We start from the raw sequence: 23,693 nt of genomic DNA, 5'->3' as shown, positions 1-23,693 counted from the left end.
GTCAAACATTTATATTCCTTATTACATTGTAAATGATAAGTTTGACTACTTGTTTCAATCTTGTTTTTCTTCATATAACAATATTATGAATCTCATAGCAATTACAAAACTCCAGGAAAAACATAAAACATATTCAAATATTAGATTTGGCTTAGATTTGATACTTCAACAAAAATTTTTGCCATCCTATTAATTGCCTAGGAACAACAAAATATAGATAAACAAATAGGCAAACAAAGCACCTGAATAAATTTAGATCATATAGATTGGATGAGAAGTAATCTTGATTTCACTTTCCTACCACCTGATTTATAAGTGAGCTTCAAAGATGATGTCTTACTCCATTTTTGCTGCTATCACAAAACACTTGAGACTGGGTAACTTATAATAAATAGAAATCTATTGACCCACAGTTATGGAAGCTAAAACTTAACTTTCCCACCATCTGATTTCCAAATGAACTTCAAAGCTGATGACTCAGTTTGGTTTTGTTGCTATAACAAAATATTTGAAACTATATAATTTATAATGAACAGAAACTCATTGGCTTGCAGTTCTGGAGGCTGGGAAATTCAATATCAAGTGTTCAGCATCTTATGAAGGCCTTCAGCTGCATCATCCCTTGGTGGAAAGTAGAAGAGCAAGAGAGAGAATGAGGGAGCAAACCAATCCCACCCATAGGATGTAGTGCTCATGGCCTAATCCCCTCTTAAATGCCTTGCCTCTTTTTTTTTTTAATTTTTTATTGTTGGTTGTTCAAAACATTACAAATTTCTTGATATATCATATTTCACACTTTGATTCAAGTGGGTTATGAACTCCCATTTTTACCCCATATACAGATTGCAGAATTACATCAGTTACACATCCATTGATTACATATTGCCATACTAGTGTCTGTTGTGTTCTGCTGCCTTTCCTATCATCTACTATCCCCCTCCCCTCCCCTCCCCTCTTCTCTCTGTACCCCCTCTACTGTCATTCATTTCTCCCCCTTGTATTATTTTTCCCTTTCCCCTCACTTCCTCTTGTATGTACTTTTGTATAACCCTGAGGGTCTCCTTCCATTTCCATGCAATTTCCCTTCTCTCTCCCTTTCCCTCCCACCTCTCATCCCTGTTTAATGTTAATCTTCTTCTCATGCTCTTCGTCCCTACTCTGTTCTTAGTTACTCTCCTTATATCAAAGAAGACATTTGGCATTTGTTTTTTAGGGATTGGCTAGCTTCACTTAGCGTAATCTGCTCTAATGCCATCCATTTCCCTGTAAATTCTATGATTTTGTCATTTTTTAATGCAGAGTAATACTCCATTGTGTATAAATGCCACATTTTTTTATCCATTCGTCTATTGAAGGGCATCTAGGTTGGTTCCACAGTCTTGCTATTGTGAATTGTGCTGCTATGAACATCGATGTAGCAGTGTCCCTGTAGCATGCTCTTTTTAGGTCTTTAGGGAATAGACCGAGAAGGGGAATAGCTGGGTCAAATGGTGGCTCCATTCCCAGCTTTCCAAGAAATCTCCATACTGCTTTCCAAATTGGCTGCACCAATTTGCAGTCCCACCAGCAATGTACAAGTGTACCCTTTTCCCCACATCCTCGCCAGCACTTGTTGTTGTTTGACTTCATAATGGCTGCTAATCTTACTGGAGTGAGATGGCATCTTAGGGTGGTTTTGATTTGCATTTCTCTGACAGCTAGAGATGGTGAGCATTTTTTCATGTACTTGTTGACTGATTGTATGTCCTCCTCTGAGAAGTGTCTGTTCAGGTCCTTGGCCCATTTGTTGATTGGGTTGTTTGTTCTCTTATTGTCTAATTTTTTGAGTTCTTTGTATACTCTGGATATTAGGGCTCTATCTGAAGTGTGAGGAGTAAAGATTTGTTCCCAGGGTATAGGCTCCCTATTTACCTCTCTTATTGTTTCTTTTGCTGAGAAAAAACTTTTTAGTTTGAGTAAGTCCCATTTGTTGATTCTAGTTATTAACTTTTGTGCTATGGGTGTCCTATTGAGGAATTTGGAGCCCGACCCACAGTATGTAGATCGTAGCCAACTTTTTCTTCTATCAGACGGCGTGTCTCTGATTTGATATCAAGCTCCTTGATCCATTTTGAATTAACTTTTGTGCATGGCGAGAGAAAGGGATTCAGTTTCATTTTGTTGCATATGGATTTCCAGTTTTCCCAGCACCATTTGTTGAAGATGCTATCCTTCCTCCATTGCATGCTTTTAGCCCCTTTATCAAATATAAGATAGTTGTAGTAGTTGTTTTTGCTATTCTGGGTCTTTTATTTTTCCATATGAATTTCATGATTGCTTTCTCTATTTCTAAAGAAATGCTGTTGGGATTTTGATTGGCATTGCATTAAACCTATAGAGAACTTTTGGTAATATTGCCATTTTGATGATGTTAGTTCTGCCTATCCATGAACAGGGTATATTTTTCCATCTTCTAAGATCTTCTTCTATTTCTCTCTTTAGGGTTCTGTAGTTTTCATTGTACAAGTCTTTCACCTCTTTTGTTAGGTTGATTCCCAAGTATTTTGGTTTTTTTGAAGATATTTTGAATGGAGTGGTTGTCCTCATTTCCATTTCAGAGAATTTGTCGCTGATATACAGGAATGCCTTTGATTTATGCGTGTTGATTTTATATCCTGCCACTTTGCCGAATTCATTTATTAGCTCTAATAGTTTCTTTGTAGAGCCTTTTGGGTCTGCTAGGTATAGAATCATATCATCTGCAAATAGTGATAATTTAAGTTCTTCTTTTCCTATTTTTATGCCTTTAATTTCTTTCGTCTGTCTAATTGCTCTGGCCAGTGTTTCGAGAACTATGTTGAACAGAAGTGGAGAGAGAGGGCATCCCTGTCTTGTTCCAGATTTTAGAGGGAATGCCCTCAGTTTTTCTCCATTCAGAATGATGCTAGCCTGAGGCTTAGCATAGATTGCTTTTACAATATTGAGGTATGTTCCTGTTATCCCTAGTTTTTCTAGAGTTTTGAACATAAAGGGATGCTGTACTTTGTCGAATGCTTTTTCTTCATCTATCGAGATGATCATATGGTTCTTATTTTTAAGTCTATTGATGTGGTGAATAACATTCATTGATTTCCGTATATTGAACCATCCTTGCATCCCAGGGATGAATCCTACTTGATCATGGTGTACAATTTTTTTGATATGTTTTTGTATCCGATTCGCCAGAATTTTATTGAGGATTTTTGCATCTAGGTTCATTAGAGATATTGGTCTGTAGTTTTCTTTCTTTGAAGTGTCTTTGTCTGGTTTAGGAATCAGGGTGATGTTGGCCTCATAGAATGAATTTGGAAGTTCTCCCTCCTTTTCTATTTCCTGAAGTAGCTTGAAAAGTATTGGTATTAGTTCTTCTTTAAAGGTTTTGTAAAATTCTGCTGTAAACCCATCCGGACCTGGGCTTTTCTTAGTTGGTAGTCTTTTTATGGTTTCTTCTATTTCCTCAATTGATATTGGTCTGTTTAGGTTTTCTATATCCTCCTGACTCAATCTGGGCAGATCATATGACTTAAGAAATTTATCTATGCCTTCACTATCTTCTAATTTATTGGAGTATAAGGATTCAAAATAGTTTTTGATTATCTTCTGTATTTCTGAAGTGTCTGTTGTGATATTGCCTTTTTCATCCCGTATGCTGGTAATTTGAGTTCTCTCTCTTCTTCTCTTCGCTAGCATGGCTAAGGGTCTGTCGATTTTGTTTATTTTTTCAAAGAACCAACTTTTAGTTTTGTCAATTTTTTCAATTGTTTCTTTTGTTTCGATTTCATTAATTTCAGCTCTGATTTTCATTATTTCTTGCCTTCTACTTCTTTTGCTGTTGTTTTGCTCTTCTTTTTCAAGGATTTTGAGATGAAGTATGAGATCATTTATTTGTTGGTTTTTTCTTTTTTTAAGGAATGAACTCCAAGCAATGAATTTTCCTCTTAGAACTGCTTTCAATGTGTCCCATAGATTCCGATATGTTGTGTCTGTGTTTTCATTTATCTCTAAGAATTTTTTAATTTCCTCCTTGATGTCTTCTATAACCCATTGATCATTCAGTAACCTATTGTTCATTCTCCAAGTGATGTATGCTTTTTCCTTCCTTCTTTTATCGTTGATTTTCAGTTTCATTCCATTATGATCAGATAAGATGCATGGTATTATCTCTACTCCTTTATATTGTCTAAGAGTTGCCCTGTGACATAATATATGATCTATTTTTGAGAAGGATCCATGTGCTGCTGAGAAAAAAGTGTAACTGCTTGATGTTGGGTGGTATACTCTATATATGTCAATTAGGTCTAGGTTATTAATAGTGTTATTGAGTTCTATGGTTTCCTTATTCAACTTTTGTTTGGAAGATCTGTCCAGTGGCGAGAGAGGTGTGTTGAAGTCTCCCATGATTATGGTATGGTGGTCTATTAGACTCTTGAACTTGAGAAGAGTTTGTTTGACGAACATAGCTGCACCATTGTTTGGGGCATAAATATTTATGATTGTTATGTCTTGTTGGTGTATGGTTCCCTTAAGCAGTATGTAGTGTCCCTCTTTATCCCTTTTGATTAACTTTGGCTTGAAATCTATTTTATTTGATATGAGTATGGACACTTCTGCTTGTTTCCGAAGTCCATATGAGTGATATGATTTTTCCCAACCTTTCACCTTCAGCCTATGTATGTCTTTTCCTATTAAATGTGTCTCCTGTAGGCAGCATATTGTTGGGTCTTGTTTTGTGATCCATTCTACTAGCCTGTGTCTCTTAATTGGTGAGTTTAAGCCATTAACATTTAGGGTTATTATTGAGATATGGGTTGTTCTTCCAGCCATATTTGTTTATTTCTGTTACTAAACATGGTTTGTTTTCCTCTTTGATTATTTCCCCCCCCCTTTACTGTCCTATCTCCCACTGTTGGTTTACATTGTTATTTTCCATTTCCTCTTCCTGTAATGTTTTGGCGAGGATGTTTTGAAGAGATGGTTTTCTAGCTGCGAATTCTTTAAACTTTTGTTTATCGTGGAAGGTTTTAATTTCATCTTCCATCCTGAAGCTTAATTTCGCTGGATACACAATTCTTGGTTGGAACCCATTTTCTTTCAGTGTTTGAAATATGTTATTCCAGCATCTTCTAGCTTTCAGAGTCTGTGTTGAAAGATCAGCTGTTATCCTGATTGGCTTACCCCTAAATGTAATCTGCTTCCTTTCTCTTGTAGCTTTTAAAATTCTCTCCTTATTCTGTATGTTGGGCATCTTCATTATAATGTGTCTAGGTGTGGATCTCTTATGATTTTGCACATTCGGCGTCCTGTAGGCTTCTAGGATTTGGGATTCTGTCTCATTCTTCAAGTCTGGGAAGTTTTCTCGTATTATTTCATTGAATAGACTGCTCATTCCTTTGGTTTGGAGCTCTGTGCCTTCCTGTATCCCAATGACTCTTAAGTTTGGTCTCTTAATGTTATCCCATATTTCTTGGATGTTCTGCTCATGGTTTCTTAACAGTCTTGCTGAGCTGTCTATGTTCTTTTCCAGTTGAAATACTTTGTCTTCATTGTCTGATGTTCTATCTTCTAAGTGTTCTACTCTGCTGGTAGTATTCTCCATTGAGTTTTTAAGTTGGTTTATTGCTTCCTGCATTTCTAGGATTTCTGTTTGTTTGTGTTTTATAACCTCTATCTCCCTGAATAGTTGATCCTTTGCTTCCTGGATTTGTTTGCGTAATTCATTGTCAATGTGATCTTTCATTGTCTGATTTTGCTCTCTAATGTCTTCCTTGATACTCCAGATCATCTGAAGCATGTATATCCTGAATTCTTTATCTGACATTCCATCTGCTGCAGCTGTTACCTCTTCTAAAGTTGCGTTGACCTGCATTGCTTGTGGTCCTTTCTTTCCTTGTCTTTTCATACTGCTTGCGTATCTTTCCTGCAGGTGCGGGTGGCGGCTCTGCTCTCTCCTTATTCCAATTGGGGTGTCGTGGCTACCACGCCGGCAGGTCACTGGGCCTGTTCTGGGAGCTGGCGGCGGCTCTGTTCTACCCCTTCTCCAATTGGGGTGACGAGTGTACCACGCCGGCAGGCCACCGGGCCTGATCCGCCGGTCGGTTGCAGGTTTGCCTACCCTGCAGGCGCGGGCGGCGGCTCTACTCTGCCCCTACTCCAAATGGGGTGACGTGTCTGTCGTACCGGCAGGCCACTGGGCCTTTCCCGCTGGTCGGTCGCAGATCTGCCCACCTTTCGGGCATGGGTGGAGGCTCTGCTCTGCCCCTACTCCAATTGGGGTGTCGTGACTACCCCGCCTGCAGGACGCTGGGCCTGTTCCTGGCACGGGCGGCGACTCTGCTCTGCCACTACTCCAATTAGGGTGGTGTTTGTACCCCGCCGGCAGGCTCCTGGGCCTGATCCGCCGGTCTGTTGTAGGCCTGCCTACCTTGGAGGCGCGGGCGGCGGATCTGCCCTGCCCCTCCTACCACGCCTGCGGACCCCTGGGCCTGATCTGCAGGTTGATCACTGGTCTGCTCACCCTGCGGGCACGGGTGGCGGTTCCGCTCCGCCCCCACTCCAATTGGGGTCACGTGACCACCACACCGGCAGGGCCTGATCCGGGCGTTGGGGAAGGATCTGCTCTGCCCCTACTCCAGTTGGGGTGACGTGTGTACCACACTGGCAGGCCACTGGGCCTGACCCGCCAGGCTGTCACAGGTCTGTTTACCTTGCAAGCGCCAACGGCGGCTCTGCCCTGCCCCTCCTACCACGCCGATGTACCACTGGGTCGCGGGTCTGCCCACCTTGCGGGTGCGGGTGGCGGCTCCGCTCCGCCCCCTCTCCAATTGGGGTCACGCGGTCACCAGGCTGGCGAGCCGCTGGGCCTGCTCCGGGCGCTGGCGGCGGCCCAGCTCCTCCCCTCTGGCTCGACGACAAATTGAGGAGACTCGGGTGACTGTGCCTCACCCCCCCTACCAGGAGACCAACTGCTTATGTCACCGCTGGTATTGATGAAGTTCTCTCCTCCGCCGCTTTCTGCAGACATCAGATCTCTGCCAAGTTGGTATCCTATGCGAATGGCAGCATTTCGTTCCCCTTGCCGGGCAACCAAAGCAACGGGTGAGACCTGACCGGCCCTCAGCAGGACCCGGACCGAGAAGCAGTTTCCGCAGGCTCCTAGCCCCGGGCCAGGGAAGTTCCGGGAGCCAGAACTCGGCCGCTCCGTGCTCGGTGTAAGCTCCTATAAGTGTAAGCTCCAAGAAGCAGTCCCCGCGGGCTCAGTTCCGGGAGCCGGAATTCGGCTGCTTAGTGCTTGGTGTATGCTCTGATAGGAGCAGGGTCCAAGAAGCAGCCTCCACAGGCTCCGCAGCCCTGGGCCAGGGCGGTTCCAGGACGGTTCCGGGAGCCGGAACTCGGCCGCCCCGCGCTCGGTGTTCGCTCCGATAAGATCAGGTTCTAAGAAGCACCCAGGCGCTGAACCCTAGCAATCTGTCTGCAAGCCGCAGGCGAATTGCAGCCTGAAATTACCTGTTCTATGGCTGAATGAGCTGCGGTCAGTCGAAAACAGGGGTGGTGACGTCAGTTTACCAACATGGTGGCTGCTGGCTTCCTCTGTGGTCTGACCGATGTGGAGAACCGAGATGGACCGCTTCCTTCCCCCATCTCGAACCCAGAATTCAGCCCTGAGTACGGTGCTTGCGCGGCTGGCAGAAACTGCAGTGCTGTAACCCTGCGTCTCTATCCCAGCGCGCGCTGCAGACTCTAGCCGCGGGGCGATTTGCTGAATAAGCAGTGTTACCCTCCGTGCGACAAACCTCTCGCGTTTGAGTCCCCGTAGCCGATCCTCGTGCGATGGAAATCCTTCCTCAAGGTTCCGGAGCACCCCACTATTGCTGGAAATTCCTAACAAGATATCCTTTAGCCATCCTGACTTGTCATACTCCCACACAGTGAAGCAGCACACAGGGGCAATGCACTCCCCTCGCCGCCATCTTCCTTCCTTCATCTTTTTTTCTTTTATCTCCTTTCTTTCCTCTTTTTCTTTTCTTGTTCTCTATTGAAAAATCACAACCAGTTGTTGGTCTCTTAAGTTTTATGGTTTTCATCAAAATTTATTTTCAAGTTTTTCTATGTGTGGGAACTGTGACAAATTATTTCTGGCATAGGTTCCTTGGGCCTCACTTGAGTATTTAACTCAATTCACATTGTCTACTACCACTAATCCTAATGCCTTTCTTCCTTTTGCATGTGCCTGTCTATGGCTCATACACGTGCTCATGTGTGCTGGGGATTGATTTTAGGGCCTTGTGTATGCTACCTATGTGCTATACTACTAGTGACATCCCCAGTCCTTTTAATTTTTATCTTTTACTTTTGAGACAATATCTCCCAGACTTTTGAGACAGTATCTCCCAGACAGTATTTCCCAGTATCTGCCCAGACTGGCCTCCGACTTGCAATCTTCCAGCCTCAGCCTCCTAAGTAGCTGCAATTACAGGTGTACATCATCACACCTGCTCAACCTGCTACCTTTCTTAAATTAGCTTTAAAACACCCTGTTGAATATCTCATTCTAGAAAAAAAAAGTTTATTTTAATTCTGTAGTAAAACAGAAAAACTAAAATTCTAATGATATAGAATTGGTTCTTCGTTGTAATTCCTGACCAAGGAAAAAGAGAAAGTAAATAGGCAAGTTGAATCTAACAATTATAGAACCATTTTGCCACTTATAATAAATAAATCTTTAACCTGGTAATAAATGGTCAGGACAGAGGGCATTTGCTCTGGGAACCATGTAGGTACTGCTGTTTAATAATTTAATTCTGTTTGCTCCTTGTAAATTGGTGAAACTAACAAGGACCTATAATGATCATCCCTTATTTCTATAAATATCAATTGATTACATTAACTCATGTTACTCAATAAGCAAAATACATTTATATCTATACCTGCATATATATTCTAGGAGCCTCTAAATTTAGTGCATTTAGAAATGCACTAGTTAGTGCAGTGATGTAAATAGAAATGAATCAGCCTTGCCTTCCAGACTGGTAAAGGGGAAAAAGAAGTATAATTTAAATGATAGTAACACCAAATAAAGCAAAAGAACAGATGTCCAAGTACTATGATTTTTCAAAGGAGGCAAAGATGATGGTTATTTGCAAAGTCAAGAAAGTGCCCATTTAGATGGGTCTGTGAGATTGGATAAAATGTGGAGAGGATAAAATGTGGATTTAACCTTGCGCATGAAATCAATGGCAAAACTGAAGACTGAGACAAAAACCCAAGGACTATGTTTGAAGAACAATCATTCCTATTCAATTCATACAGTCACTTAAAAAATAATTACTGAATACTTTGTGTTCAAGGCATTGTGTTAGATGATGAACATGCTTGTTAGCAAAAGTACATACACTCTGTATTTTTATGGAGCTTCAGTCAAAAGGGAAAGGGATGAATATATAATAATCAAGGGTAAGCATTCTGAAGGGAATCAACACCAGCTTTATTGGAATGTTTGTCAAAACACCCTGGTTTAAACTGAAAGGTTGGGTAAGATTTTTCTAAAAACCAGTAGTGAAACTGAAAGCTAAAAAAGAACTTGAAGATCAACTGGGAGAGAAGAGATCCAGCAAAGATGACAACATGATCAAGGCCTTTTGGTGGAATGGACCATGGCAAGGATGAGGCTCTGGCCAAGGTCATGTGACTGAACAAGGAGACTGAAGAAACGAGTGGTGCAAGATAGGCTAGAGGAGGAAAGAAGGGACAAATCCCATAGAGCTTAGGGACCAGCGCAAAGGTTTAGATCTTGCTGGGTACAGTGGAAATTCATCAGAAAGTTGTAAACTAGAAGGTAATGTGACCAATTTGACTTCCAAAGATGACTCTGACTGTGGTGTGGAGGACAAATTGACATCATAAAGGAAGAGAGGATGGTAGAGCCAAAAGTTGAGTTTGAGCCACTTTATAGAACATATTGTGAAAGGTTTTCAATAATCGATGAAGAGCATGACTTGATTTTGTAGGTAACAGAACACTAAAGGTTTAGGATAGGATGTGACCCAAGTGTACATTTTTTTTTTAATAAGAAGGTCTTCATTAATGGTTGAAGAGGTCCAAATATACTTGTTTTCTGATCCTCTCAAAAGCAGGGCTCTGAAACAGAGCAAAGAGACATGGAGAGCCGCTCCTCCTTTACTCCTGTGTTCCTCAGTGTGTTCACCAGTCTATGGTTAAATGTCACAGCTGATACATGAAGCTTGAGAAGAAGAAACTATTTTTGAAATTATTGTAGACTTACTGGAAGTTTTAAAAATATGTAGAGCCCTTTGAACCTTTCAAACCTACTGGTGACATTTTCTATGACTTCAGTGTGGTATAAAATTCAGAATATTGACATCGATAGAGTATCATTAACTTCTTCAGTTTTTCATCCATTTTTATCTCCATTTGTGAGTGAGTGTGTGTGTGTGTGTGTGTGTGTGTGTGTGTGTGTAGTTCTATATAGTTTGAAGCCATATATAGGTTTAAGTAACCACCACTTGAATGGAATATTGAACTGTTCCATTACAACAAAGGAACATCCAGGCTAGGGATATGGCTCAGTGGTAGAGCACTTGCCTAATATGCACAAGGCCCTGGGTTTGACCCCCAGTTCTGCAAAAAAAAAATGTGGTGAGATGCTGTCTTTTCCAAGGTGATGCTCCATGCTTACAACAAAGGAACTCCCTGTGCTCACACCTATGAAATCACCTTCATCCCAGTCTCTTGGCTACCACTATTCTGTTCTCCATCTATAGAATTTTGTCAGCTGGAACATGCTGTGCAAAATGTGATCATACAATATTTAGCCTTTTGATATTGACTTTTTTCACCCAACGTAAGTCTATCTAAATTGTTGCCTTTATCAAAGTTTCTCCTTTTTAGTGCTGAGTAGTATTCTGTAATATAAATATACCAGTGTTTGTTAGCCTGCTCATCCATTGAGGGCATTTGTTCTATTTCCAGCTTTAGGCTTTTTTTAACTTTTATTTTATTTCCATATTTTTATTGGTTCATTATAGTTGCATATAATGGTGGTATTTGTTGTTACATACTGTACATGCACGCTATGTAACAATATAACTTGGCCAATATCACTCCCCAGTATTTCCCCTTTCCCTCCCCTTTTTCCTCCTCCCAGTCTCATTCCTCTACTCTACACATCTCCCTTCAATTTTCATGATATTCCCCCCTCACACACACCTTTCTTTTCCTTTTTTTCTTTCTAGTTTTCGCATGTGAGAAAAGACATATGACCCTTGAATTTCTGAGTTTGACTTATTTCACTTAAAATAATGTTCTAAAGTTCCATTCATTTTTTCCTGCGATGACATAATTTCATTTTTCTTTATGGCTGAATAAAACTCCATTGTATATATATACCATATTTTCTTTATCCATTCATCTATTGATGGATCCCTAGGCTGGTTCCTGACTATTGTGCATTATGCTGTTATGAGCATGTGTATGCTTGTATCAGTACAGTATGCTGACATTAATACTTTAGAATAGATAACCAGGAATAATATAGCTGGATCATATGGTTGTTCCATGCATAGCCTTTTGAGGAACCTACATACGGATTTCTGTAGAGGTTGTACTAATTTACCAACAGTGTAAAAGTTATTCCTTTTCTTCACTTCCTTTTCAGCATTTATTATTTTTTATATTCTTGATGAGTGCCATTCTAACTAGAATAAGATGTAATTTCAGTGAAGCTTGGATTTGCATTTCCCTAATTGCTAATAATGTTGAACATTTTTTTTTTATCTTTGTTGGCCATTTGTATTTCTTTTTTTTTTCAGAAGTGTCTGTTTAGTTCATCTATCCATTATTGATTTTTTTTTTTTTAGTGTTTTGGGCATTCTGTAAATGTTCTGGCTATTAATCCTCTGTCAGAAGAGTAGATAGTAAAGATTTTCTCCTATTCTGTGAGGTTTTTTTTCACATTTTTAATTTTTAATGTACTATGAAGAAGCTTTTTAATGTCATTCAATTCTGTTTGTTAATTCTTGGCATTATTTCCTGAGCTTTAGAGGTTCTGGTGAGAAAGTAATTGCCTGTACCTGTATTTTGGAGTGTCGACCCTACATTTTCTTCAACGACTTGCATACTTTCTGGTCTAATTCCTAATCTAGATCTTTGATCCATTTTGAGACTTTTGTGCAGGATGAGAGATAAAGATTTAGTCTCATTCTTCTACATATGGATAACCAGTTTTTCTTTCACCATTTCCTTTTTTTTTTTAGAGAGAGAGAGAGAGAAAGAGAGAGAGAATTTTAAAAAATATTTATTTATTTTAGTTTTCAGTGGACACAACATCTTTATTTTATTTTTATGTGGTGCTGAGGATGGAACCCAGAGTCCCGCGCATGCCAGACGAGTGTGCTACTGCTTGAGCCACATCCCCAGCCCACCATTTGCTTTTTAATGTCTCCTCTTTTCTCCAATGTTTGTTTTTAGCACCTTTGTCAAGTGTCAGACGATTGTATCTGTGTGGGTTTTTCTCTGTGTCTTCTATTCTTTTTTTTAATTTTTATTTGTTATATATGACAGCAGGATGCATTTCAATTTATATTACACATACAGAGCACAATTTTTCATATCTCTGGTTGCACACAAAGTAGATTGACACAAATCGTGTCTTCATATATATATTTAGGATAATGATGTCCATCTCATTCCATCATCTTTCCCCCATGCTCCCTCCCTTCCTCTCTCTCCCCTTTGCCCTATCCAGAGTTCATCTATTCCTCTCATGCTCCCCGACCCCAACCCCATTATGAATCAGCCTCCTTATATGAGAGAAAACATTCAGCATTTGGTTTTGGGGGATAGGCCTAATTCACTTATCATTATATCCTCCAACTCCATTCATTTACCTGCAAATGCCATGATTTTATTCTCTTTTAATGCTGAGTAATACTCCATTGTGTATATATACCAGTTTCTTTATCTATTCACATACTGAAGGGTATCTAGATTGGTTCCACAGTTTAGCTATTGTGAATTGTGCTGCAATAAACATTGATGTGGCTGTGTCCCTGTTTTTAAATCCTTTGAGTATAGACCGAGGAGTGGGATAGCTGGGTCAAATGGTGGTTCCATTCCAAGTTTTCCAAGGAATCCTCGATATTGTTTTCCAGATTGGTTGCATCAATTTGCAGTCCCACCAGCAATGTATGAATGTGCCTTTTGCCCCACATCCTTGCCAACACTTATTGTTGTTTTTATTCTTTTTTTTATTTTTTATTGTTGGTTGTTCAAAACATTACATAGTTCTTGATATATCATATTTCACACTTTGATTCAAGTGGGTTATGAGCTCCCATTTTTACCCCATATACAGATTGCAGAATCACATCAGTTACACATCCATTGATTTACATATTGCCATACTAGTGTCTGTTGTGTTCTGCTGCCTTTCCTATCCTCTACTATCCCCCCTCCCCTCCCCTCCCCTCCCCTCATCTCTCTCTGCCCCCTCTACTGTCATTCATTTGCCCCCCTTGTATTATTTTTCCCTTTCCCCTCACTTCCTCTTGTATGTACTTTTGTATAACCCTGAGGGTCTCCTTCCATTTCCATGCAATTTCCCTTCTCTCTCCCTTTCCCTCCCACCTCTCATCCCTGTTTAATGTTAATCTTCTTCTCATGCTCTTCGACCCTACTCTGTTCTTAGTTACTCTCCTTATATCAAAGAAGACATTTGGCATTTGTTTTTTAGGGATTGGCTAGCTTCACTTAGCATAATCTGCTCTAATGCCATCCATTTCCCTGCAAATTCTATGATTTTGTCATTTTTTAATGCAGAGTAATACTCCATTGTGTATAAATGCCACATTTTTTTTATCCATTCGTCTATTGAAGGGCATCTAGGTTGGTTCCACAGTCTTGCTATTGTGAATTGTGCTGCTATGAACATCGATGTAGCAGTGTCCCTGTAGCATGCTCTTTTTAGGTCTTTAGGGAATAGACCGATGTTGTTTGTATTCTTAATAGCTGCCATTCTGACTAGAATGAGATAAAATCTCTGAGTGGTTTTGATTTGCGTTTCTCTAATTGCTAGAGATGTTGAACATTTTTTCATATATTTGTTGATTGATTGTATATCATCTTCTAGGAAGTACATGTGTTCAGTTCCTTAGCCCATTTGTTGATTGTTTTTTTGGAGGTTAACTTTTTGAGTTCTTCATATGCCCTAGAGATTAGTGCTCTATCTGATATGTGAGGGGTAAAGATTCGTTCCCAAAATGTAGTCTATCTATTCACCTCACTGATTGTTTCTTTTGCTGAGAAGAAGCTTTTTAGTTTGAATCCATCCCATTTATTGATTCTTAGTTTTAATTCTTGCACTACAGGAATCTTATTAAGAAAGCTAGGACCTCGTCCGACATGATGGAGATTTGGGCCTACTTTTTCTTCCATTAGGTGCAAGGTCTCTGGTTCAATTCCAAGGTCCTTGATCCACTTTGAGTTGAGTTTTATGCATGTTGAGAGATAGGGGTTTAATATCATTTTGTTTGTTGCATATGGATTTCCAGTTTCCCCAGCACCATTTGTTAAAGAGACTATCTTTTCTCCAATGTATGTTTTTGGAACGTTTGTCTAATATAAGGTAACTGTAGTTATGTGAGTTTGTCTCTGTGTCCTATATTCTGTACCATTGGTCTACTAGTCTATTTTGGTGCCACTGCCTTGCCATTTTATTACTACTGCTCCATAGCATAGTTTAAGTTCTGGTATAGTGATGCCACCTGCTTTACTCTTCTTGCTAAAGATTGCTTTACCTATTCTGGGTTTCTCGTTTTTCCAGATGAATTTCATGACTGCTTTTTCTATTTCTATGAGGAATGTCATTGAAAAATTGATTGGAATTGCATTAAATCTGTACAATGCTTTTGGTAGTATGGTCGTTTTGATAATATTAATTCTGCCTATCCAAGGACAAGGGAGATCTTTCCATCTTCTAAGGCCTTCTTTAATTTCTTTCTTTAGTGTTCTATAGTTTTTGTTGCAGAGGTCTTTCACCTCTTTTATTAAGTTGATTCCCAAGTGTTTTTTGTTTCTTTGTTTTTTTGTTTTGTTTTAGGCTATTGTAAATGGGGTAGTTTTCCTCATTTCCCTTTCAGAGGATTTGTCACTCATGTACAGAAATGCCTTTGCTTTATGGGTGCTGATTTTATATCCTGCTACATTGTTGAATTCATTTACTAGATCTAGAAGTCTTCTGGTGGAATTTTTGAGGTCTTCTATGTATAGAATCTTATCATTGGCACATAGTGCTAATTTGAGTTCTTCTTTTCCTATCTATGCCCCTTTAATTTCTTTTATCTATCTAATTTCTCTGGCCAGTGTTTCAAGAACTATGTTAAATACAAGTGGTGAAAGAGGGCATCCTTGTCTTGTTCCAGTTTTTAGAGGGAATGCTTTCAATTTGTGTCCATTTAGAATGATGTTGGCCTGGGGCTTAGCAGAGATAGCTTTTATGATGTTGAGATATGTCCCTAGATATGTTATTCCTAGTTTTTCTAGTGTTTTGAACATGAAGGTATACTGTATTTTGTCGAATGCTTTTTCTGCATCTATTAAGATGATCATATGATTCTATCTTTAAGTCTATTGATGTGATGAATTCTTTTTTTTTTTCATTTTTTTTTATTTTATTTTATTTTTTTTTACAATTCTTTTTTTTTTTAATTTTTTTTTATTGGTTGTTAAAAACATTATAAAGCTCTTGACATATCATATTTCATACATTAGATACAAGTTGGTTATGAACTCCCAATTTTACCCCAAATACAGATTGCAGAATCACATCGGTTACACATCCACATTTTTACATAATACCCTATTAGTAACTGTTGTATTCTGCTACCTTTCCTATCCTCTACCATCCCCCCTCCCTCCCCTCCCATCTTCTCTCTCTACCCCATCCACTGTAATTCATATCTCTCCTTGTTTATTTTCCCATTCCCCTCACAACCTCTTATATGTAATTTTGTATAACAATGAGGGTCTCCCTCCATTACCATGCAATTTCCCTTTTCTCTCCCTTTCCATCCCACCTCATCTATCTGTTTAATGTTAATCTTTTCTTCCTGCTCTTCCTCCCTGCTCTGTTCTTAGTTGCTCTCATTATATCAAAGAAGACATTTGGTATTTGTTTTTTAGGGATTGGCTAGCTTCACTAAGCATAATCTGCTCTAGTGCCATCCATTTCCCTGCAAATTCTATGATTTTGTCATTTTTTAATGCTGCGTAATACTCCATGGTGTATAAATGCCACATTTTTTTTATCCATTCATCTACTGAAGGGCATCTGGGTTGGTTCCACAGTCTAGCAATTGTGAATTGTGCTGCTATGAACATCGATGTAGCAGTATCCCTGTAGTACGCTCTTTTAAGGTCTTCGGGGAAAAGTCCAAGAAGGGCAATAGCTGGGTCAAATGGTGGTTCCATTCCCAGCTTTCCCAGGAATCTCCATACTGATTTCCAGATTGGCCGCACCAGTTTGCAGTCCCACCAGCAATGTACAAGAGTACCCTTTTCCCCACATCCTCTCCAGCACTTGTTGTTGTTTGACTTCATAGTGCCTGCCAATCTTACTGGAGTGAGATGGTATCTTAGGGTGGTTTTGATTTGCATTTCTCTGACTGCTAGAGATGGTGAGCATTTTTTCATGTACTTGTTGATTGATTGTATGTCCTCCTCTGAGAAGTGTCTGTTCAGGTCTTTGGCCCATTTGTTGATTGGGTTATTTGTTTTCTTATTGTTTAATTTTTTGAGTTCTTTGTATACTCTGGATATTAGGGCTCTATCTGAAGTGTGAGGAGTAAAAATTTGTTCCCATGATGTAGGCTCCCTATTTACCTCTTTTATTGTTTCTCTTGCTGAGAGAAAACTTTTCAGTTTAAGTAAGTCCCATTTGTTGATTTTTGTTATCAACTTTTGTGCTATGGGTGTCCTATTAAGGAATTTGGAGCCCGACCCTACAATATGTAGATCGGAGCCAACTTTTTCTTCTATCAGACGCAGAGTCTCTGATTTGATATCTAGCTCCTTGATCCACTTTGAGTTAACTTTTGTGCATGGCGAGAGGAGGGGATTCAGTTTCATTTTGTTGCATATGGATTTCCAGTTTTCCCAGCACCATTTGTTGAAGATGCTATCCTCCCTCCATTGCATGCTTTTAGCTCCTTTATCAAATATAAGATAGTTGTAGCTTTGTGGATTAGTCTCTGTGTCCTCTATTCTGTACCATTGTTCCACCCTCCTGTTTTGGTACCAGTACCATGCTGTTTTTGTTACTATTGCTCTGTAATATAGTTTTAAGTCTGGTATCGCTATACCGCCTGATTCGCACTTCCTACTTAGAATTGCTTTTGCTATTCTGGGTCTTTTATTCTTCCATATGAATTTCATGATTGCTTTATCCATTTCTACAAGAAATGCCGTTGGGATTTTGATTGGCATTGCATTAAACCTATAGAGAACTTTTGGTAATATCGCCATTTTGATGATGTTAGTTCTGCCTATCCATGAACAGGGTATATTTTTCCATCTTCTAAGATCTTCTTCTACTTCTCTTTTTAGGGTTTTGTAGTTTTCATTATATAAATCTTTCACCTCTTTTGTTAGGTTGATTCCCAAGTATTTTATTTTTTTTGAGGATATTGTGAATGGAGTGTTTTTCCTCATTTCCGTTTCAGAAGCTTTGTCGCTGATATACAGAAATGCTTTTGATTTATGCGTGTTGATTTTATATCCTGCCACTTTGCTGAATTCATTTATTAGTTCTAGTAGTTTTTTTGTAGACCCTTTTGGGTCTTCTAGGTATAGAATCATGTCATCTGCAAATAGTGATAATTTAAGTTCTTCCTTTCCTATTTTTATGCCTTTAATTTCTTTCGTCTGTCTAATTGCTCTGGCCAGTGTTTCGAGAACTATATTGAATAGAAGTGGTGATAGAGGGCATCCCTGTCTTGTTCCAGATTTTAGGGGGAATGCCTTCAATTTTTCTCCATTGAGAATGATGCTAGCCTGAGGCTTAGCATAGATAGCTTTTACAATGTCGAGGTAAGTTCCTGTTATCCCTATTTTTTCTAATGTTTTGAACATAAAGGGATGCTGTACTTTGTCGAATGCTTTTTCTGCGTCTATTGAGATGATCATATGGTTCTTATTTTTAAGTCTATTGATGTGGTGAATAACATTTATTGATTTCTGTGTATTGAACCATCCTTGCATCCCAGGGATGAATCCTACTTGATCATGGTGCACAATTTTTTTGATGTGCCTTTGTATCCGATTCGCCAGAATTTTATTGAGAATTTTTGCATCTAGGTTCATCAGAGATATTGGTCTGTAGTTTTCTTTCTTTGAGGTGTCTTTGTCTGGTTTCGGAATCAGGGTGATGTTGGCCTCATAGAATGAATTTGGCAGAGCTCCTTCTTTTTCTATTTCCTGAAATAACTTGAAAAGTATTGGCATTAATTCTTCCTTAAAGGTTTTGTAAAACTCCGCTGTATACCCATCTGGTCCCGGGCTTTTCTTGGTTGGAAGTCTGTTGATTGCTTCTTCTATTTCATCTATTTTTATTGGTCTGTTTAAGTTGTGAGTATCCTCCTGACTCAGTCTGGGTAAATCGTATGACTTAAGGAATTTATCGATGTCTTCACTATCTTCTATTTTATTGGAATATAGGTTTTCAAAATAATTTCTAATTGTCTTCTGTATTTCTGTAGTGTCTGTTGTGATATTGCCTTTTCCATCCCGTATGTTAGTGATTTGAGTTCTCTCTCTTCTTCTCTTCGTTAGCATGGCTAAAGGTCTGTCGATCTTGTTTATTTTTTCAAAGAACCAACTTTTAGTTTTGTTAATTTTTTCAATAGTTTCTTTTGTTTCAATTTCGTTGATTTCCGCTCTGATTTTGATTATTTCTTGCCTTCTGCTACATTTGCTGTTGTTTTGCTCTTCCTTTTCTAGGGCTTTGAGGTGAAGTGTGAGCTCATTTATTTGTTGGTTTTTCCTTTTTTTGAGGAATGACCTCCAAGCGATGAATTTCCCTCTTATAACTGCTTTCATTGTGTCCCATAGATTCCGATATGTGTGTCTGTATTTTCATTTATCTCTAAGAATTTTCTGATTTCTTCCTTTATGTCTTCTGTAACCCACTGATCATTCAGTAACATATTGTTCATTTTCCATGTGATGTAGGATTTTTCCTTCCTTCTTTTATCATTGATTTCCAGTTTCATTCCATTATGATCAGATAAAATGCATGGTATTATCTCCACCCCTGTATATTTACTGAGGGTTGCCCTATGGCATAATATATGGTCTATTTTTGAGGAGGATCCATGTGCTGCTGAGTAAAAAGTATATCCACTTGATGATGGTTGATATATTCTATATATGTCAGTTAAGTCTAGGTTGTTGATTGTGATATTGAGTTCTATAGTTTCTTTATTCAGCTTTTGTTTGGAGGATCTGTCCAATTGTGAGAGAGGTGTGTTGAAGTCACCCATAATTATTGTGTTGTGGTCTATTTGATTCTGGAACTTGAGGAGAATTTGTTTTATGAACGTCGCAGCACCATTATTTGGTGCATAAATATTGATAATTGTTATGTCTTGTTTGTGAATGGTTCCTTTTAACAGTATATAATGTCCTTCCTTATCCCTTTTGATTAATTTAGTCTTGAAGTCAATTTTATTCGATATGAGGATGGCCACCCCTGCTTGCTTACGAGGACCGTGTGCGTGGTATATTTTTTCCCAACCTTTCACCTTCAGCCTGTGTATGTCTTTTCCAATCAGATGTGTCTCCTGGAGGCAGCATATTGTTGGATTTGTTTTTTTAATCCATGTTACCAGCCTATGTCGCTTTATTGGAGAGTTTAAGCCATTAATGTTTAGAGTTACTATTGATATATGGTTTGTACTTCCAGCCATGTTTGATTATTTATCTTCTTCTTTTTTTTTTTTTTTTAATTTAGTTTGTTTCTCCATGGTTAGCTTTCCCCCCGCCCTCTGTCTTTATAGAGGCACTTCCCACTGATGGTTTTGGTTATTGTTTTTCATTTCTTCCTCGTGTAGTGTTTTGCTCAAGATGCTTTGCAATGCTGGTTTTCTGGCTGCAAATTCTTTTAGCTTTTGTTTATCATGAAAGATTTTTATTTCGTTATCGTACCTGAAGCTTAATTTTGCTGGATACAGAATTCTTGGTTGGCATCCATTGTCTTTCAGTGTTTGAAATACGTTGTTCCAGGATCTTCTCGCTTTCAGCGTCTGTGATGAAAAATCCGTTGTTAACCTTATTGGTTTACCCCTGAATGTAATCTGCCTCCTTTCTCTTGTAGCTTTTAGTATTTTCTCTTTGTTCTGTATATTGGATATCTTCATAACAATGTGTCTTGGCGTTGGTCTACTGTGATTTTGTGTGCTCGGTGTCCTGTATGCATCTACAATTTGTATATCCGTTTCCTTTTTTATTTCTGGAAAGTTTTCTGTAATTATTTCTTTCAGCAGGTTACTCATTCCCTTGGTTTGAATCTCTGTACCTTCTTCTATCCCGATGACTCGTAGGTTTGGTTTCTTTATGTTATCCCATATCTCTTGGATGTTTTTCTCGTGGTTTTTAACCAGCCTTTCTGAGTTGGCTAGGCTCTTTTCAAGATGATATATTTTGTCTTCATTATCTGATGTTCTGGCTTCTACTTGCTCCACTCTGTTAGTGATACTCTCAATTGAGTTTTTAATTTGGTTTATCGTTTCCTTCATTTCTAGAATTATTGTTTGGTTTTTTTTTATAATCTCAATCTCCTGATAAAGATGCTTAACTTCTTCTTTTATCTGTCTATGTAATTCATTTTCAAAGTGTTCTTTCACTGTTTGAATTTGCTGTCTCGTATCTTCTTTAAGGTTCCATTCCATCTGTCTAAGGTATTCCTTGAGTTCTTTATATGACCATTTTTCTGCTGACTCTAGGTCCTCCTGAATATTTAGGCTGTCCTTCATTGTTTGTACTACTTTTCTTCCTTGCTTTTTTATGCTGCTCATGTTTCTTCTTGTTCTGTTTGACTGCTGAGTTACTGTTTACTCTTATAGATTTATTTGATGCTTGAGAGGAAAGATATTAGAAGGGAAGGGAAGAAGTCACTAAAGAGAATGAGAGTAGGCAGGTAGAATTCAAGGAAGGGGGAATAAGAAAATTGAAAAGAAATGAAAAGACAAAAGAAACAAGAATAACAAAGATTAGATAATAAAGAAAGAAAGGAAAGATGAAAAAAAATTTTAAGAAAAATAATAGTGATAATAAAAAATGAAAATTAAAATTAAAAAAAAATAATAATAAAATAAAAAAAATTTAAAAAAAATAGAAACATTGAAAAAAAGTTAAAGAACAACAACAAATAAAAATTGAAAATGAAAGAAAAAGAAGAGAAAAAAAAACAAAAAAGAAAAAGAAAAAAAAATGATAATAATAATAATAAATGCAGTCCTAGAGTTCTATTAACTTCTCTTCCAGTAGGTGGAGCTGTGCCCACTGGGCCAAGCTTCTCCTCTCAATAGGTGGGAACCATTCACTGTGCAGCAGCTCTTTCTCCTAGACTGGGCGGGTCTCCAATCCTGAGTGTCTAGGGCCTTGTCTTGTGTTTCCTCAAGCCAGGCCGTGCTCACCTGTGGCGCTCACCACAATACTGGCTACACGCCAGGTCTGCTGCTCCTGGGAGCCCTGTTTTCATGAACACCTGGGCTCACTCTCCCTGTTTGCCTCCCTCAGACCCTAAGTTTGTAGAGCTTGGGGCTGAGATCCCCCAGCGAATTTGCTTGCCCTCCTGTAGCCACGCCCCCGGTAGCTGGTGCAAGAGACCTCAGTTGTCAGCACTGGTGGGAGCGGTAGCCGGGAGTTCCGCGCCGCGAGTCCCGCGCCACTCCTGATTCCCTCGTTCTGGTTATTGCGTTCACAGGAGAGCTGGGAGTGGCCCTTAAGTTTTCCCTGCTGTGTGGAGAGAGATGACTAGGGGATTACACACCTGTCGCGCTGGTTTCAATGCAGTTATCTCCTCCGCCCGTGACGCCGTTTCTCTGCCATGGTGATATCCCATGCAAATGGTGACCGTTTGTTCCCTTTGCCGGGTGACCAATGCAACGGGTGGGTCCTGACTGTCTCTCCCAATCCCCGTTTCAGTCCTGTGGCCACTGCCTATGAAGGCTTGGTTGGCTTTTACCTCTGTAAGTTCCTAAGGGCCGGCCAATTATTTCAGCAGGGTCGTTAGTGCTGAGTCACACGAAGCAGGCGAACCGGAGCTTAATTGCTTCCGATTCGGGCTCTGTGTGTGTGTTCTGAGGGGTCCAGCCTGTACACCCCAGATCCACGTCAGCTCAGCATTGCCTAGTGTTCCTGAGCAAACAGCATTTAGACAGTTTACGGCTCCCTATGCCCGCGCAGTTGAAGATGTCAGAGACTTGATCTCTCTGCGCCTGCCACCATGTTACATCTCCTCAATGCTATTCATGTTGCCCTTACAGCTTCCTGGTATAAGCAAGTTCTTGGGATTATACAAACTGCTGCTTCTGTTTCCAGTCCAGATTTCTAGAAATGAAACCCTGCCGCTGTCGCTGTCTCTGGGCCACGCTTGTCTGCGACCGTAGCAGAGCCGCCCTGGCTTCCGCAGCTCTTCAGCCCTGTGCCCGGCCCCAGGGGCCCAAGTGGCTGCCGCCGCGGCTCTCCATCCCCCTCCTCCGGAGCACGGGTCCCCTGGCAGGGGGGTGCAGAACGACCCCAGAGCAGGCTCTGCCCGAAGGTGCAGCGGCGAACAGGCCACCGAGACGCTCGAGGCTGCAGTCCAGCCTTCGGAGGACAGGGCTCGGCACGCAGCCCAGCTCCAACCTCTAGGTGCGGCTGCCGGACAGTGTATACAGAGCCATCAAGACAGCAAGCAGAAAGCAAATGGCGGCTCCCGCGGAGTGGATTTTCGGCACAGAAACCACAGCCCCTCCGACAAACCCAATCCACAAACTCTCCCTGTATAAAAAGTATTCAAAAAAAAAGAAAAAGAAAAAGAAAAAAAAAAAGGCGGGGCGCACTGAGCTTTCTTTGCCTCGGGTACTTACAATCCACTGCTGATTACACATTCAGCTTCTCCGCCCGGAGCGAAGCGAAAACGTGATGAATTCTTTTATTGAGTTCCATATGTTGAACCAAACTTGCATCCCTGGGATGAATTCCACTTGATCGTGGTGCACTATCATTTTGATATGTTTTTGCATTCAATTTGCCAGAATTTTATTGAGAATTTTTGCATCTATGTTCATTAGAGATATTGGTCTGAAGTTTTCTTTCTTTGGAATCAAGGTGATATTGGCCTCATAGAATGAGTTTGGAAGTGCTCCCTCTTTTTCTATTCTCTGAAATAAATTGAAGAGTATTGGTATTAGTTCTTCTTTAAAGGTCTTGTAGAACTCAGCTGTATACCCATCCAGTCCTGGGCTTTTCTTGGTTGGTAGGCTTCTGATGGCGTCTTCTATTTTGTCACTTAAAATTGATATGTTTAAATTGTGTATATCATCCTGATCCAATTTGGGCAAATCATATGACTCTAGAAATTTGTCATTGCCTTTTATATTTTGATTTTATTGGAGTATAAG

General features: G+C 39.7%; 1 protein-coding gene across 1 annotated transcript in view; it reads left to right on the top strand.

The window, feature by feature from the left end:
- Slc35f1 (solute carrier family 35 member F1) overlaps nt 1-23,693 on the top strand; it is a 181,650-nt gene that overhangs the window by 86,457 nt on the left and 71,500 nt on the right. The window lies entirely within an intron of this gene.

Source organism: Marmota flaviventris, chromosome 6, assembly GCF_047511675.1.
Source record: "Marmota flaviventris isolate mMarFla1 chromosome 6, mMarFla1.hap1, whole genome shotgun sequence".
In the NCBI taxonomy this organism is placed as follows: Eukaryota; Metazoa; Chordata; class Mammalia; order Rodentia; family Sciuridae; genus Marmota; species Marmota flaviventris.
Note: the sequence above shows the minus strand (reverse complement) of the source record. Positions and strands in the feature narration are given on the sequence as shown.